General features: G+C 47.3%; 25 non-coding genes across 25 annotated transcripts; all 25 read right to left on the bottom strand.

Moving 5' to 3' along the window:
* Window positions 1–478: 478 nt before the first annotated feature.
* Window positions 479–590, bottom strand: TRNAL-CAA (transfer RNA leucine (anticodon CAA)). The gene is made up of 2 exons: window positions 553–590; window positions 479–524 (listed from the first exon to the last, which is right to left on the bottom strand). It is a non-coding gene; the product is annotated as a tRNA-Leu (tRNA).
* Window positions 591–885: 295 nt separating this feature from the next.
* Window positions 886–958, bottom strand: TRNAV-AAC (transfer RNA valine (anticodon AAC)). The gene has a single exon. It is a non-coding gene; the product is annotated as a tRNA-Val (tRNA).
* Window positions 959–1,343: 385 nt separating this feature from the next.
* On the bottom strand, window positions 1,344–1,415 carry TRNAP-AGG (transfer RNA proline (anticodon AGG)). The gene has a single exon. It is a non-coding gene; the product is annotated as a tRNA-Pro (tRNA).
* A 434-nt stretch (window positions 1,416–1,849) lies between these two features.
* On the bottom strand, window positions 1,850–1,922 carry TRNAV-UAC (transfer RNA valine (anticodon UAC)). The gene has a single exon. It is a non-coding gene; the product is annotated as a tRNA-Val (tRNA).
* Window positions 1,923–2,306: 384 nt separating this feature from the next.
* On the bottom strand, window positions 2,307–2,378 carry TRNAP-CGG (transfer RNA proline (anticodon CGG)). The gene has a single exon. It is a non-coding gene; the product is annotated as a tRNA-Pro (tRNA).
* A 941-nt stretch (window positions 2,379–3,319) lies between these two features.
* TRNAL-CAA (transfer RNA leucine (anticodon CAA)) lies at window positions 3,320–3,431 on the bottom strand. The gene is made up of 2 exons: window positions 3,394–3,431; window positions 3,320–3,365 (listed from the first exon to the last, which is right to left on the bottom strand). It is a non-coding gene; the product is annotated as a tRNA-Leu (tRNA).
* Window positions 3,432–3,726: 295 nt separating this feature from the next.
* On the bottom strand, window positions 3,727–3,799 carry TRNAV-AAC (transfer RNA valine (anticodon AAC)). Its single transcript has one exon. It is a non-coding gene; the product is annotated as a tRNA-Val (tRNA).
* A 385-nt stretch (window positions 3,800–4,184) lies between these two features.
* TRNAP-AGG (transfer RNA proline (anticodon AGG)) lies at window positions 4,185–4,256 on the bottom strand. The gene has a single exon. It is a non-coding gene; the product is annotated as a tRNA-Pro (tRNA).
* A 434-nt stretch (window positions 4,257–4,690) lies between these two features.
* TRNAV-UAC (transfer RNA valine (anticodon UAC)) lies at window positions 4,691–4,763 on the bottom strand. Its single transcript has one exon. It is a non-coding gene; the product is annotated as a tRNA-Val (tRNA).
* Window positions 4,764–5,147: 384 nt separating this feature from the next.
* TRNAP-CGG (transfer RNA proline (anticodon CGG)) lies at window positions 5,148–5,219 on the bottom strand. The gene has a single exon. It is a non-coding gene; the product is annotated as a tRNA-Pro (tRNA).
* A 941-nt stretch (window positions 5,220–6,160) lies between these two features.
* TRNAL-CAA (transfer RNA leucine (anticodon CAA)) lies at window positions 6,161–6,272 on the bottom strand. Its single transcript has 2 exons — window positions 6,235–6,272; window positions 6,161–6,206 (listed from the first exon to the last, which is right to left on the bottom strand). It is a non-coding gene; the product is annotated as a tRNA-Leu (tRNA).
* Window positions 6,273–6,567: 295 nt separating this feature from the next.
* Window positions 6,568–6,640, bottom strand: TRNAV-AAC (transfer RNA valine (anticodon AAC)). Its single transcript has one exon. It is a non-coding gene; the product is annotated as a tRNA-Val (tRNA).
* A 385-nt stretch (window positions 6,641–7,025) lies between these two features.
* Window positions 7,026–7,097, bottom strand: TRNAP-AGG (transfer RNA proline (anticodon AGG)). The gene has a single exon. It is a non-coding gene; the product is annotated as a tRNA-Pro (tRNA).
* A 434-nt stretch (window positions 7,098–7,531) lies between these two features.
* On the bottom strand, window positions 7,532–7,604 carry TRNAV-UAC (transfer RNA valine (anticodon UAC)). Its single transcript has one exon. It is a non-coding gene; the product is annotated as a tRNA-Val (tRNA).
* A 384-nt stretch (window positions 7,605–7,988) lies between these two features.
* TRNAP-CGG (transfer RNA proline (anticodon CGG)) lies at window positions 7,989–8,060 on the bottom strand. Its single transcript has one exon. It is a non-coding gene; the product is annotated as a tRNA-Pro (tRNA).
* A 941-nt stretch (window positions 8,061–9,001) lies between these two features.
* On the bottom strand, window positions 9,002–9,113 carry TRNAL-CAA (transfer RNA leucine (anticodon CAA)). Its single transcript has 2 exons — window positions 9,076–9,113; window positions 9,002–9,047 (listed from the first exon to the last, which is right to left on the bottom strand). It is a non-coding gene; the product is annotated as a tRNA-Leu (tRNA).
* A 295-nt stretch (window positions 9,114–9,408) lies between these two features.
* Window positions 9,409–9,481, bottom strand: TRNAV-AAC (transfer RNA valine (anticodon AAC)). The gene has a single exon. It is a non-coding gene; the product is annotated as a tRNA-Val (tRNA).
* Window positions 9,482–9,866: 385 nt separating this feature from the next.
* On the bottom strand, window positions 9,867–9,938 carry TRNAP-AGG (transfer RNA proline (anticodon AGG)). The gene has a single exon. It is a non-coding gene; the product is annotated as a tRNA-Pro (tRNA).
* A 434-nt stretch (window positions 9,939–10,372) lies between these two features.
* Window positions 10,373–10,445, bottom strand: TRNAV-UAC (transfer RNA valine (anticodon UAC)). Its single transcript has one exon. It is a non-coding gene; the product is annotated as a tRNA-Val (tRNA).
* Window positions 10,446–10,829: 384 nt separating this feature from the next.
* Window positions 10,830–10,901, bottom strand: TRNAP-CGG (transfer RNA proline (anticodon CGG)). Its single transcript has one exon. It is a non-coding gene; the product is annotated as a tRNA-Pro (tRNA).
* A 930-nt stretch (window positions 10,902–11,831) lies between these two features.
* Window positions 11,832–11,943, bottom strand: TRNAL-CAA (transfer RNA leucine (anticodon CAA)). Its single transcript has 2 exons — window positions 11,906–11,943; window positions 11,832–11,877 (listed from the first exon to the last, which is right to left on the bottom strand). It is a non-coding gene; the product is annotated as a tRNA-Leu (tRNA).
* A 295-nt stretch (window positions 11,944–12,238) lies between these two features.
* Window positions 12,239–12,311, bottom strand: TRNAV-AAC (transfer RNA valine (anticodon AAC)). The gene has a single exon. It is a non-coding gene; the product is annotated as a tRNA-Val (tRNA).
* Window positions 12,312–12,696: 385 nt separating this feature from the next.
* Window positions 12,697–12,768, bottom strand: TRNAP-AGG (transfer RNA proline (anticodon AGG)). The gene has a single exon. It is a non-coding gene; the product is annotated as a tRNA-Pro (tRNA).
* A 434-nt stretch (window positions 12,769–13,202) lies between these two features.
* TRNAV-UAC (transfer RNA valine (anticodon UAC)) lies at window positions 13,203–13,275 on the bottom strand. The gene has a single exon. It is a non-coding gene; the product is annotated as a tRNA-Val (tRNA).
* Window positions 13,276–13,659: 384 nt separating this feature from the next.
* Window positions 13,660–13,731, bottom strand: TRNAP-CGG (transfer RNA proline (anticodon CGG)). Its single transcript has one exon. It is a non-coding gene; the product is annotated as a tRNA-Pro (tRNA).
* Between the last annotated feature and the right edge of the window lie 633 nt (window positions 13,732–14,364).

The following is a 14,364-nucleotide window of genomic DNA, read 5'->3' as shown; positions in this document are numbered from 1 at the left end:
TTCCTCCTGCCTCAATCTAGAATTGGCTGCAAATCATAAGAGAGAGTGCAATGCCCGTGTGCAGTGCCTACTCCCAGCTACCTCTCTGTCTTCCTTATGTAAATTAGAATTTGCAAGGGGGGAACCAATGGCATTCTGCTCCTCCCACATAACCAGGAAGCCCTGTTGAACATGTCTGCCTGTGTTTTTGCAGGGACAGTGCCTTCTCTGCCCAAAAGGTGGCAGGAGAGCCTCACAACAAATGATGGGATCAACTGCTTAGTTAGAAACCCAGCAAGGCAGTTACTGTCATGGAGTGCAAATTTAATGGAAGGTGTGCCTGAGGTGTCATTTCCAGAAATCCATGGAATTGTGATTGAGGGCCCAGCCTGATTGTTGGTGGATTTCTCTTCACATGCTACAGGTTCCTGCAAAGATTGTGGTGTTTGCCGGGAACGCACTGCAAAAAACAGGAAGATTTACGGGTGTAAAAGGGACCTGTCAGAAGTGGGATTTGAACCCACGCCTCCATGAGGAGACCAGAAGGCTCAGCTACACTGAAGATCAAGCTCTCTTGAGTCTGGCGCCTTAGACCACTCGGCCATCCTGACGGCTCATGAGGGGGGCTTAGGTCTAACTCTTCTATCTGCACCTGCCAATGTTTCCACTTACAACCTTCACAGCAATGTCACAGGTGTAAAGGCCCCAACAATACAACATAGCTTAAACAAAATAAAAATAGGCACAAGAACGACCCCCAGATGACGGATGCAGATAACTTTGTTTCGTCTTGCAAAGGTAAAGAAAGTTTCCCACGGCTCACTGTGTTCAAAGACCACCTCTTCTTAAACTTGCATTCAGATAATAAGGTTTTAGAGTGTGCACATAAAAGCAGCCAACGCTCAGTGTTTCTGCCCGGTCTCAAACCGGGGACCTTTCGCGTGTTAGGTGAACGTGATGACCACTACACTACAGAAACGACCTTGCTGCTTGCTACTGTTAAAGCAAAGTTCCTCTCAAGGCTTCACCCTACTTCTATTCTGCTGTATCAGCAGCGGCTCAGAATGTGCAGAACAAGTGTGAAAACCTCAGAGATATCATCCAACATGCTTGCAATTAGACGTATTCAAAATTTACTTGTGCAGGCATCGACAGACAAATATCTGATGCCTAAATGTCTGCGAGTACAGCTTGGGAAAGCATCACCTGGGACACACTGAGACTAAGCAGGTAGGCAGAAAAAGCACGATGATCCATTTTTCTTCTGAGGTTAGGAATATGTTGCGCAACAATGCACCGAGTATTACTAGAAATAGTCAGGCATAGTGCATTTTTAGTACGATTTGTATGTTTAGCTCTAAAAAGGGCTCGTCCGGGATTTGAACCCGGGACCTCTCGCACCCTAAGCGAGAATCATACCCCTAGACCAACGAGCCACGCAAGAGTCACCTCTGACATGGCTCCAGGGGTTAGTGGCAGCTAGTCGGTGAATGCTTCACCCAAAGCAAGCAACTGCACATGTTGCTCTCTTCTGCAATATGATTGCTGTCTTTTCCATGGCCGTCATCAAACAAGAAATTAAAAAGCCTCTGTCCTTCAGACAGTTTGTTTTCTCTAAGTGTCTGCTTGCGGTGAGGACAAGAAAAGCATTTCTGCTCTCATTCCTTGCTTTCATGAAGTAGGCCCACCCTTCAGAGCAAAGGGCGAGCAAGCGAATGGCGCAAGCTATCGTCACTTCTCTTTTCGAGCTGTCACTGAGATCCCTGGAGCACACTACGTCAGGTTGGTGAGGGATAGACAGCCTCTATTATCTCAGCTTTCCTATAAAGTCAGCCAGTAAAGGCAAACACTGTTAAAAACAGCAAACCGCTGTTTCTGCCCGGTCTCGAACCAAGGACCTATCGCGTGTAAGGCGAACGTGAAAACCACTACACTACAGAAACAGACACTAACTCAGGAATCTTGTTGGCATGTATTGGGCTGGAATGCACAGACTAAGGGCCAATGTCCTTGAAGCTCAAAGTTGGGCTCTCCTTACCCGGTCTCTATTTCTTTGGAAGACAGGAATGAGGACCACTTTTATTCCAAGAGGCGATTTTGAAACCATATCCTGAAATTACACTAGAAAAACACTATGCATGTAATGTTCCTACCATGCTGGTCTGGCCCAGAAAAGCAGTTGCAAAGAAGTCCTGCACTCCTTTATCCCGCCACAAGTGGAAAATAGCGTGCAGGGTAAGGAACTTTCTCGACATACACAGCGTCTTATAGCATTGAAAAGAAGAAATGCTCCTATATTACAAGCATCCTGAAAATGTCCACAGCATGGGCTCGTCCGGGATTTGAACCCGGGACCTCTCGCACCCGAAGCGAGAATCATACCCCTAGACCAACGAGCCTGAGTGGCCAGGAGACATTTTGAACAATTTCTGAAGCGTGTTTCAGAAAAAAAGCAGGGCTATTTGGCTAGTCTCCCTCTAAGTGAGCCTCACAACGTCATGTTTTCTCTCAAGTTGTTGTTTTTTCACTCTAGCAAGAAAGGGGGCAGCCAATCTCCTATCAGCCAGTGAGCAGAAAAAAGGCACAGATGAGAACAGCAAGCACTTTCTGGCAATTGTTCTCCTCTGCAAGTCCTGGACCCTTGCCCCATAGACTTCCACACCAGAAGCAATGAAGGGCCCACCATTTCCTGCGCCTGAGAAAGAGGGGTTTGATATTTGGATTCAAACGCGCTCGCTCAGCGCTCGATCAGGCTCGATCAGGCGAGATTTATATGAGTGGCTCACAGGCCTGAAACACTAACCTGGGAGACCCAGAGTGGCTGACTTCTCAGTATAGCCATTGTTGGGCGAGTCACCTCCTTTCCTCCTGCCTCAATCTAGAATTGGCTGCAAATCATAAGAGAGAGTGCAATGCCCGTGTGCAGTGCCTACTCCCAGCTACCTCTCTGTCTTCCTTATGTAAATTAGAATTTGCAAGGGGGGAACCAATGGCATTCTGCTCCTCCCACATAACCAGGAAGCCCTGTTGAACATGTCTGCCTGTGTTTTTGCAGGGACAGTGCCTTCTCTGCCCAAAAGGTGGCAGGAGAGCCTCACAACAAATGATGGGATCAACTGCTTAGTTAGAAACCCAGCAAGGCAGTTACTGTCATGGAGTGCAAATTTAATGGAAGGTGTGCCTGAGGTGTCATTTCCAGAAATCCATGGAATTGTGATTGAGGGCCCAGCCTGATTGTTGGTGGATTTCTCTTCACATGCTACAGGTTCCTGCAAAGATTGTGGTGTTTGCCGGGAACGCACTGCAAAAAACAGGAAGATTTACGGGTGTAAAAGGGACCTGTCAGAAGTGGGATTTGAACCCACGCCTCCATGAGGAGACCAGAAGGCTCAGCTACACTGAAGATCAAGCTCTCTTGAGTCTGGCGCCTTAGACCACTCGGCCATCCTGACGGCTCATGAGGGGGGCTTAGGTCTAACTCTTCTATCTGCACCTGCCAATGTTTCCACTTACAACCTTCACAGCAATGTCACAGGTGTAAAGGCCCCAACAATACAACATAGCTTAAACAAAATAAAAATAGGCACAAGAACGACCCCCAGATGACGGATGCAGATAACTTTGTTTCGTCTTGCAAAGGTAAAGAAAGTTTCCCACGGCTCACTGTGTTCAAAGACCACCTCTTCTTAAACTTGCATTCAGATAATAAGGTTTTAGAGTGTGCACATAAAAGCAGCCAACGCTCAGTGTTTCTGCCCGGTCTCAAACCGGGGACCTTTCGCGTGTTAGGTGAACGTGATGACCACTACACTACAGAAACGACCTTGCTGCTTGCTACTGTTAAAGCAAAGTTCCTCTCAAGGCTTCACCCTACTTCTATTCTGCTGTATCAGCAGCGGCTCAGAATGTGCAGAACAAGTGTGAAAACCTCAGAGATATCATCCAACATGCTTGCAATTAGACGTATTCAAAATTTACTTGTGCAGGCATCGACAGACAAATATCTGATGCCTAAATGTCTGCGAGTACAGCTTGGGAAAGCATCACCTGGGACACACTGAGACTAAGCAGGTAGGCAGAAAAAGCACGATGATCCATTTTTCTTCTGAGGTTAGGAATATGTTGCGCAACAATGCACCGAGTATTACTAGAAATAGTCAGGCATAGTGCATTTTTAGTACGATTTGTATGTTTAGCTCTAAAAAGGGCTCGTCCGGGATTTGAACCCGGGACCTCTCGCACCCTAAGCGAGAATCATACCCCTAGACCAACGAGCCACGCAAGAGTCACCTCTGACATGGCTCCAGGGGTTAGTGGCAGCTAGTCGGTGAATGCTTCACCCAAAGCAAGCAACTGCACATGTTGCTCTCTTCTGCAATATGATTGCTGTCTTTTCCATGGCCGTCATCAAACAAGAAATTAAAAAGCCTCTGTCCTTCAGACAGTTTGTTTTCTCTAAGTGTCTGCTTGCGGTGAGGACAAGAAAAGCATTTCTGCTCTCATTCCTTGCTTTCATGAAGTAGGCCCACCCTTCAGAGCAAAGGGCGAGCAAGCGAATGGCGCAAGCTATCGTCACTTCTCTTTTCGAGCTGTCACTGAGATCCCTGGAGCACACTACGTCAGGTTGGTGAGGGATAGACAGCCTCTATTATCTCAGCTTTCCTATAAAGTCAGCCAGTAAAGGCAAACACTGTTAAAAACAGCAAACCGCTGTTTCTGCCCGGTCTCGAACCAAGGACCTATCGCGTGTAAGGCGAACGTGAAAACCACTACACTACAGAAACAGACACTAACTCAGGAATCTTGTTGGCATGTATTGGGCTGGAATGCACAGACTAAGGGCCAATGTCCTTGAAGCTCAAAGTTGGGCTCTCCTTACCCGGTCTCTATTTCTTTGGAAGACAGGAATGAGGACCACTTTTATTCCAAGAGGCGATTTTGAAACCATATCCTGAAATTACACTAGAAAAACACTATGCATGTAATGTTCCTACCATGCTGGTCTGGCCCAGAAAAGCAGTTGCAAAGAAGTCCTGCACTCCTTTATCCCGCCACAAGTGGAAAATAGCGTGCAGGGTAAGGAACTTTCTCGACATACACAGCGTCTTATAGCATTGAAAAGAAGAAATGCTCCTATATTACAAGCATCCTGAAAATGTCCACAGCATGGGCTCGTCCGGGATTTGAACCCGGGACCTCTCGCACCCGAAGCGAGAATCATACCCCTAGACCAACGAGCCTGAGTGGCCAGGAGACATTTTGAACAATTTCTGAAGCGTGTTTCAGAAAAAAAGCAGGGCTATTTGGCTAGTCTCCCTCTAAGTGAGCCTCACAACGTCATGTTTTCTCTCAAGTTGTTGTTTTTTCACTCTAGCAAGAAAGGGGGCAGCCAATCTCCTATCAGCCAGTGAGCAGAAAAAAGGCACAGATGAGAACAGCAAGCACTTTCTGGCAATTGTTCTCCTCTGCAAGTCCTGGACCCTTGCCCCATAGACTTCCACACCAGAAGCAATGAAGGGCCCACCATTTCCTGCGCCTGAGAAAGAGGGGTTTGATATTTGGATTCAAACGCGCTCGCTCAGCGCTCGATCAGGCTCGATCAGGCGAGATTTATATGAGTGGCTCACAGGCCTGAAACACTAACCTGGGAGACCCAGAGTGGCTGACTTCTCAGTATAGCCATTGTTGGGCGAGTCACCTCCTTTCCTCCTGCCTCAATCTAGAATTGGCTGCAAATCATAAGAGAGAGTGCAATGCCCGTGTGCAGTGCCTACTCCCAGCTACCTCTCTGTCTTCCTTATGTAAATTAGAATTTGCAAGGGGGGAACCAATGGCATTCTGCTCCTCCCACATAACCAGGAAGCCCTGTTGAACATGTCTGCCTGTGTTTTTGCAGGGACAGTGCCTTCTCTGCCCAAAAGGTGGCAGGAGAGCCTCACAACAAATGATGGGATCAACTGCTTAGTTAGAAACCCAGCAAGGCAGTTACTGTCATGGAGTGCAAATTTAATGGAAGGTGTGCCTGAGGTGTCATTTCCAGAAATCCATGGAATTGTGATTGAGGGCCCAGCCTGATTGTTGGTGGATTTCTCTTCACATGCTACAGGTTCCTGCAAAGATTGTGGTGTTTGCCGGGAACGCACTGCAAAAAACAGGAAGATTTACGGGTGTAAAAGGGACCTGTCAGAAGTGGGATTTGAACCCACGCCTCCATGAGGAGACCAGAAGGCTCAGCTACACTGAAGATCAAGCTCTCTTGAGTCTGGCGCCTTAGACCACTCGGCCATCCTGACGGCTCATGAGGGGGGCTTAGGTCTAACTCTTCTATCTGCACCTGCCAATGTTTCCACTTACAACCTTCACAGCAATGTCACAGGTGTAAAGGCCCCAACAATACAACATAGCTTAAACAAAATAAAAATAGGCACAAGAACGACCCCCAGATGACGGATGCAGATAACTTTGTTTCGTCTTGCAAAGGTAAAGAAAGTTTCCCACGGCTCACTGTGTTCAAAGACCACCTCTTCTTAAACTTGCATTCAGATAATAAGGTTTTAGAGTGTGCACATAAAAGCAGCCAACGCTCAGTGTTTCTGCCCGGTCTCAAACCGGGGACCTTTCGCGTGTTAGGTGAACGTGATGACCACTACACTACAGAAACGACCTTGCTGCTTGCTACTGTTAAAGCAAAGTTCCTCTCAAGGCTTCACCCTACTTCTATTCTGCTGTATCAGCAGCGGCTCAGAATGTGCAGAACAAGTGTGAAAACCTCAGAGATATCATCCAACATGCTTGCAATTAGACGTATTCAAAATTTACTTGTGCAGGCATCGACAGACAAATATCTGATGCCTAAATGTCTGCGAGTACAGCTTGGGAAAGCATCACCTGGGACACACTGAGACTAAGCAGGTAGGCAGAAAAAGCACGATGATCCATTTTTCTTCTGAGGTTAGGAATATGTTGCGCAACAATGCACCGAGTATTACTAGAAATAGTCAGGCATAGTGCATTTTTAGTACGATTTGTATGTTTAGCTCTAAAAAGGGCTCGTCCGGGATTTGAACCCGGGACCTCTCGCACCCTAAGCGAGAATCATACCCCTAGACCAACGAGCCACGCAAGAGTCACCTCTGACATGGCTCCAGGGGTTAGTGGCAGCTAGTCGGTGAATGCTTCACCCAAAGCAAGCAACTGCACATGTTGCTCTCTTCTGCAATATGATTGCTGTCTTTTCCATGGCCGTCATCAAACAAGAAATTAAAAAGCCTCTGTCCTTCAGACAGTTTGTTTTCTCTAAGTGTCTGCTTGCGGTGAGGACAAGAAAAGCATTTCTGCTCTCATTCCTTGCTTTCATGAAGTAGGCCCACCCTTCAGAGCAAAGGGCGAGCAAGCGAATGGCGCAAGCTATCGTCACTTCTCTTTTCGAGCTGTCACTGAGATCCCTGGAGCACACTACGTCAGGTTGGTGAGGGATAGACAGCCTCTATTATCTCAGCTTTCCTATAAAGTCAGCCAGTAAAGGCAAACACTGTTAAAAACAGCAAACCGCTGTTTCTGCCCGGTCTCGAACCAAGGACCTATCGCGTGTAAGGCGAACGTGAAAACCACTACACTACAGAAACAGACACTAACTCAGGAATCTTGTTGGCATGTATTGGGCTGGAATGCACAGACTAAGGGCCAATGTCCTTGAAGCTCAAAGTTGGGCTCTCCTTACCCGGTCTCTATTTCTTTGGAAGACAGGAATGAGGACCACTTTTATTCCAAGAGGCGATTTTGAAACCATATCCTGAAATTACACTAGAAAAACACTATGCATGTAATGTTCCTACCATGCTGGTCTGGCCCAGAAAAGCAGTTGCAAAGAAGTCCTGCACTCCTTTATCCCGCCACAAGTGGAAAATAGCGTGCAGGGTAAGGAACTTTCTCGACATACACAGCGTCTTATAGCATTGAAAAGAAGAAATGCTCCTATATTACAAGCATCCTGAAAATGTCCACAGCATGGGCTCGTCCGGGATTTGAACCCGGGACCTCTCGCACCCGAAGCGAGAATCATACCCCTAGACCAACGAGCCTGAGTGGCCAGGAGACATTTTGAACAATTTCTGAAGCGTCTTTCAGAAAAAAAGCAGGGCTATTTGGCTAGTCTCCCTCTAAGTGAGCCTCACAACGTCATGTTTTCTCTCAAGTTGTTGTTTTTTCACTCTAGCAAGAAAGGGGGCAGCCAATCTCCTATCAGCCAGTGAGCAGAAAAAAGGCACAGATGAGAACAGCAAGCACTTTCTGGCAATTGTTCTCCTCTGCAAGTCCTGGACCCTTGCCCCATAGACTTCCACACCAGAAGCAATGAAGGGCCCACCATTTCCTGCGCCTGAGAAAGAGGGGTTTGATATTTGGATTCAAACGCGCTCGCTCAGCGCTCGATCAGGCTCGATCAGGCGAGATTTATATGAGTGGCTCACAGGCCTGAAACACTAACCTGGGAGACCCAGAGTGGCTGACTTCTCAGTATAGCCATTGTTGGGCGAGTCACCTCCTTTCCTCCTGCCTCAATCTAGAATTGGCTGCAAATCATAAGAGAGAGTGCAATGCCCGTGTGCAGTGCCTACTCCCAGCTACCTCTCTGTCTTCCTTATGTAAATTAGAATTTGCAAGGGGGGAACCAATGGCATTCTGCTCCTCCCACATAACCAGGAAGCCCTGTTGAACATGTCTGCCTGTGTTTTTGCAGGGACAGTGCCTTCTCTGCCCAAAAGGTGGCAGGAGAGCCTCACAACAAATGATGGGATCAACTGCTTAGTTAGAAACCCAGCAAGGCAGTTACTGTCATGGAGTGCAAATTTAATGGAAGGTGTGCCTGAGGTGTCATTTCCAGAAATCCATGGAATTGTGATTGAGGGCCCAGCCTGATTGTTGGTGGATTTCTCTTCACATGCTACAGGTTCCTGCAAAGATTGTGGTGTTTGCCGGGAACGCACTGCAAAAAACAGGAAGATTTACGGGTGTAAAAGGGACCTGTCAGAAGTGGGATTTGAACCCACGCCTCCATGAGGAGACCAGAAGGCTCAGCTACACTGAAGATCAAGCTCTCTTGAGTCTGGCGCCTTAGACCACTCGGCCATCCTGACGGCTCATGAGGGGGGCTTAGGTCTAACTCTTCTATCTGCACCTGCCAATGTTTCCACTTACAACCTTCACAGCAATGTCACAGGTGTAAAGGCCCCAACAATACAACATAGCTTAAACAAAATAAAAATAGGCACAAGAACGACCCCCAGATGACGGATGCAGATAACTTTGTTTCGTCTTGCAAAGGTAAAGAAAGTTTCCCACGGCTCACTGTGTTCAAAGACCACCTCTTCTTAAACTTGCATTCAGATAATAAGGTTTTAGAGTGTGCACATAAAAGCAGCCAACGCTCAGTGTTTCTGCCCGGTCTCAAACCGGGGACCTTTCGCGTGTTAGGTGAACGTGATGACCACTACACTACAGAAACGACCTTGCTGCTTGCTACTGTTAAAGCAAAGTTCCTCTCAAGGCTTCACCCTACTTCTATTCTGCTGTATCAGCAGCGGCTCAGAATGTGCAGAACAAGTGTGAAAACCTCAGAGATATCATCCAACATGCTTGCAATTAGACGTATTCAAAATTTACTTGTGCAGGCATCGACAGACAAATATCTGATGCCTAAATGTCTGCGAGTACAGCTTGGGAAAGCATCACCTGGGACACACTGAGACTAAGCAGGTAGGCAGAAAAAGCACGATGATCCATTTTTCTTCTGAGGTTAGGAATATGTTGCGCAACAATGCACCGAGTATTACTAGAAATAGTCAGGCATAGTGCATTTTTAGTACGATTTGTATGTTTAGCTCTAAAAAGGGCTCGTCCGGGATTTGAACCCGGGACCTCTCGCACCCTAAGCGAGAATCATACCCCTAGACCAACGAGCCACGCAAGAGTCACCTCTGACATGGCTCCAGGGGTTAGTGGCAGCTAGTCGGTGAATGCTTCACCCAAAGCAAGCAACTGCACATGTTGCTCTCTTCTGCAATATGATTGCTGTCTTTTCCATGGCCGTCATCAAACAAGAAATTAAAAAGCCTCTGTCCTTCAGACAGTTTGTTTTCTCTAAGTGTCTGCTTGCGGTGAGGACAAGAAAAGCATTTCTGCTCTCATTCCTTGCTTTCATGAAGTAGGCCCGCCCTTCAGAGCAAAGGGCGAGCAAGCGAATGGCGCAAGCTATCGTCACTTCTCTTTTCGAGCTGTCACTGAGATCCCTGGAGCACACTACGTCAGGTTGGTGAGGGATAGACAGCCTCTATTATCTCAGCTTTCCTATAAAGTCAGCCAGTAAAGGCAAACACTGTTAAAAACAGCAAACCGCTGTTTCTGCCCGGTCTCGAACCAAGGACCTATCGCGTGTAAGGCGAACGTGAAAACCACTACACTACAGAAACAGACACTAACTCAGGAATCTTGTTGGCATGTATTGGGCTGGAATGCACAGACTAAGGGCCAATGTCCTTGAAGCTCAAAGTTGGGCTCTCCTTACCCGGTCTCTATTTCTTTGGAAGACAGGAATGAGGACCACTTTTATTCCAAGAGGCGATTTTGAAACCATATCCTGAAATTACACTAGAAAAACACTATGCATGTAATGTTCCTACCATGCTGGTCTGGCCCAGAAAAGCAGTTGCAAAGAAGTCCTGCACTCCTTTATCCCGCCACAAGTGGAAAATAGCGTGCAGGGTAAGGAACTTTCTCGACATACACAGCGTCTTATAGCATTGAAAAGAAGAAATGCTCCTATATTACAAGCATCCTGAAAATGTCCACAGCATGGGCTCGTCCGGGATTTGAACCCGGGACCTCTCGCACCCGAAGCGAGAATCATACCCCTAGACCAACGAGCCTGAGTGGCCAGGAGACATTTTGAACAATTTCTGAAGCGTGTTTCAGAAAAAAAGCAGGGCTATTTGGCTAGTCTCCCTCTAAGTGAGCCTCACAACGTCATGTTTTCTCTCAAGTTGTTGTTTTTTCACTCTAGCAAGAAAGGGGGCAGCCAATCTCCTATCAGCCAGTGAGCAGAAAAAAGGCACAGATGAGAACAGCAAGCACTTTCTGGCAATTGTTCTCCTCTGCAAGTCCTGGACCCTTGCCCCATAGACTTCCACACCAGAAGCAATGAAGGGCCCACCATTTCCTGCGCCTGAGAAAGAGGGGTTTGATATTTGGATTCAAACGCTCTCGATCAGGCTCGATCAGGCGAGATTTATATGAGTGGCTCACAGGCCTGAAACACTAACCTGGGAGACCCAGAGTGGCTGACTTCTCAGTATAGCCATTGTTGGGCGAGTCACCTCCTTTCCTCCTGCCTCAATCTAGAATTGGCTGCAAATCATAAGAGAGAGTGCAATGCCCGTGTGCAGTGCCTACTCCCAGCTACCTCTCTGTCTTCCTTATGTAAATTAGAATTTGCAAGGGGGGAACCAATGGCATTCTGCTCCTCCCACATAACCAGGAAGCCCTGTTGAACATGTCTGCCTGTGTTTTTGCAGGGACAGTGCCTTCTCTGCCCAAAAGGTGGCAGGAGAGCCTCACAACAAATGATGGGATCAACTGCTTAGTTAGAAACCCAGCAAGGCAGTTACTGTCATGGAGTGCAAATTTAATGGAAGGTGTGCCTGAGGTGTCATTTCCAGAAATCCATGGAATTGTGATTGAGGGCCCAGCCTGATTGTTGGTGGATTTCTCTTCACATGCTACAGGTTCCTGCAAAGATTGTGGTGTTTGCCGGGAACGCACTGCAAAAAACAGGAAGATTTACGGGTGTAAAAGGGACCTGTCAGAAGTGGGATTTGAACCCACGCCTCCATGAGGAGACCAGAAGGCTCAGCTACATTGAAAGTCAAGCACTCTTGAGTCTGGCGCCTTAGACCACTCGGCCATCCTGACGGCTCATGAGGGGGGCTTAGGTCTAACTCTTCTATCTGCACCTGCCAATGTTTCCACTTACAACCTTCACAGCAATGTCACAGGTGTAAAGGCCCCAACAATACAACATAGCTTAAACAAAATAAAAATAGGCACAAGAACGACCCCCAGATGACGGATGCAGATAACTTTGTTTCGTCTTGCAAAGGTAAAGAAAGTTTCCCACGGCTCACTGTGTTCAAAGACCACCTCTTCTTAAACTTGCATTCAGATAATAAGGTTTTAGAGTGTGCACATAAAAGCAGCCAACGCTCAGTGTTTCTGCCCGGTCTCAAACCGGGGACCTTTCGCGTGTTAGGTGAACGTGATGACCACTACACTACAGAAACGACCTTGCTGCTTGCTACTGTTAAAGCAAAGTTCCTCTCAAGGCTTCACCCTACTTCTATTCTGCTGTATCAGCAGCGGCTCAGAATGTGCAGAACAAGTGTGAAAACCTCAGAGATATCATCCAACATGCTTGCAATTAGACGTATTCAAAATTTACTTGTGCAGGCATCGACAGACAAATATCTGATGCCTAAATGTCTGCGAGTACAGCTTGGGAAAGCATCACCTGGGACACACTGAGACTAAGCAGGTAGGCAGAAAAAGCACGATGATCCATTTTTCTTCTGAGGTTAGGAATATGTTGCGCAACAATGCACCGAGTATTACTAGAAATAGTCAGGCATAGTGCATTTTTAGTACGATTTGTATGTTTAGCTCTAAAAAGGGCTCGTCCGGGATTTGAACCCGGGACCTCTCGCACCCTAAGCGAGAATCATACCCCTAGACCAACGAGCCACGCAAGAGTCACCTCTGACATGGCTCCAGGGGTTAGTGGCAGCTAGTCGGTGAATGCTTCACCCAAAGCAAGCAACTGCACATGTTGCTCTCTTCTGCAATATGATTGCTGTCTTTTCCATGGCCGTCATCAAACAAGAAATTAAAAAGCCTCTGTCCTTCAGACAGTTTGTTTTCTCTAAGTGTCTGCTTGCGGTGAGGACAAGAAAAGCATTTCTGCTCTCATTCCTTGCTTTCATGAAGTAGGCCCACCCTTCAGAGCAAAGGGCGAGCAAGCGAATGGCGCAAGCTATCGTCACTTCTCTTTTCGAGCTGTCACTGAGATCCCTGGAGCACACTACGTCAGGTTGGTGAGGGATAGACAGCCTCTATTATCTCAGCTTTCCTATAAAGTCAGCCAGTAAAGGCAAACACTGTTAAAAACAGCAAACCGCTGTTTCTGCCCGGTCTCGAACCAAGGACCTATCGCGTGTAAGGCGAACGTGAAAACCACTACACTACAGAAACAGACACTAACTCAGGAATCTTGTTGGCATGTATTGGGCTGGAATGCACAGACTAAGGGCCAATGTCCTTGAAGCTCAAAGTTGGGCTCTCCTTACCCGGTCTCTATTTCTTTGGAAGACAGGAATGAGGACCACTTTTATTCCAAGAGGCGATTTTGAAACCATATCCTGAAATTACACTAGAAAAACACTATGCATGTAATGTTCCTACCATGCTGGTCTGGCCCAGAAAAGCAGTTGCAAAGAAGTCCTGCACTCCTTTATCCCGCCACAAGTGGAAAATAGCGTGCAGGGTAAGGAACTTTCTCGACATACACAGCGTCTTATAGCATTGAAAAGAAGAAATGCTCCTATATTACAAGCATCCTGAAAATGTCCACAGCATGGGCTCGTCCGGGATTTGAACCCGGGACCTCTCGCACCCGAAGCGAGAATCATACCCCTAGACCAACGAGCCTGAGTGGCCAGGAGACATTTTGAACAATTTCTGAAGCGTCTTTCAGAAAAAAAGCAGGGCTATTTGGCTAGTCTCCCTCTAAGTGAGCCTCACAACGTCATGTTTTCTCTCAAGTTGTTGTTTTTTCACTCTAGCAAGAAAGGGGGCAGCCAATCTCCTATCAGCCAGTGAGCAGAAAAAAGGCACAGATGAGAACAGCAAGCACTTTCTGGCAATTGTTCTCCTCTGCAAGTCCTGGACCCTTGCCCCATAGACTTCCACACCAGAAGCAATGAAGGGCCCACCATTTCCTGCGCCTGAGAAAGAGGGGTTTGATATTTGGATTCAAACGCGCTCGCTCAGCGCTCGATCAGGCTCGATCAGGCGAGATTTATATGAGTGGCTCACAGGCCTGAAACACTAACCTGGGAGACCCAGAGTGGCTGACTTCTCAGTATAGCCATTGTTGGGCGAGTCACCTCCTTTCCTCCTGCCTCAATCTAGAATTGGCTGCAAATCATAAGAGAGAGTGCAATGCCCGTGTGCAGTGCCTACTCCCAGCTACCTCTCTGTCTTCCTTATGTAAATTAGAATTTGCAAGGGGGGAACCAATGGCATTCTGCTCCTCCCACATAACCAGGAAGCCCTGTTGAA

Source organism: Lissotriton helveticus, chromosome 10 (assembly GCF_964261635.1).
Source record: "Lissotriton helveticus chromosome 10, aLisHel1.1, whole genome shotgun sequence".
Taxonomy (NCBI): domain Eukaryota; kingdom Metazoa; phylum Chordata; class Amphibia; order Caudata; family Salamandridae; genus Lissotriton; species Lissotriton helveticus.
This window is presented reverse-complemented; position numbering and strand designations above follow the sequence as displayed.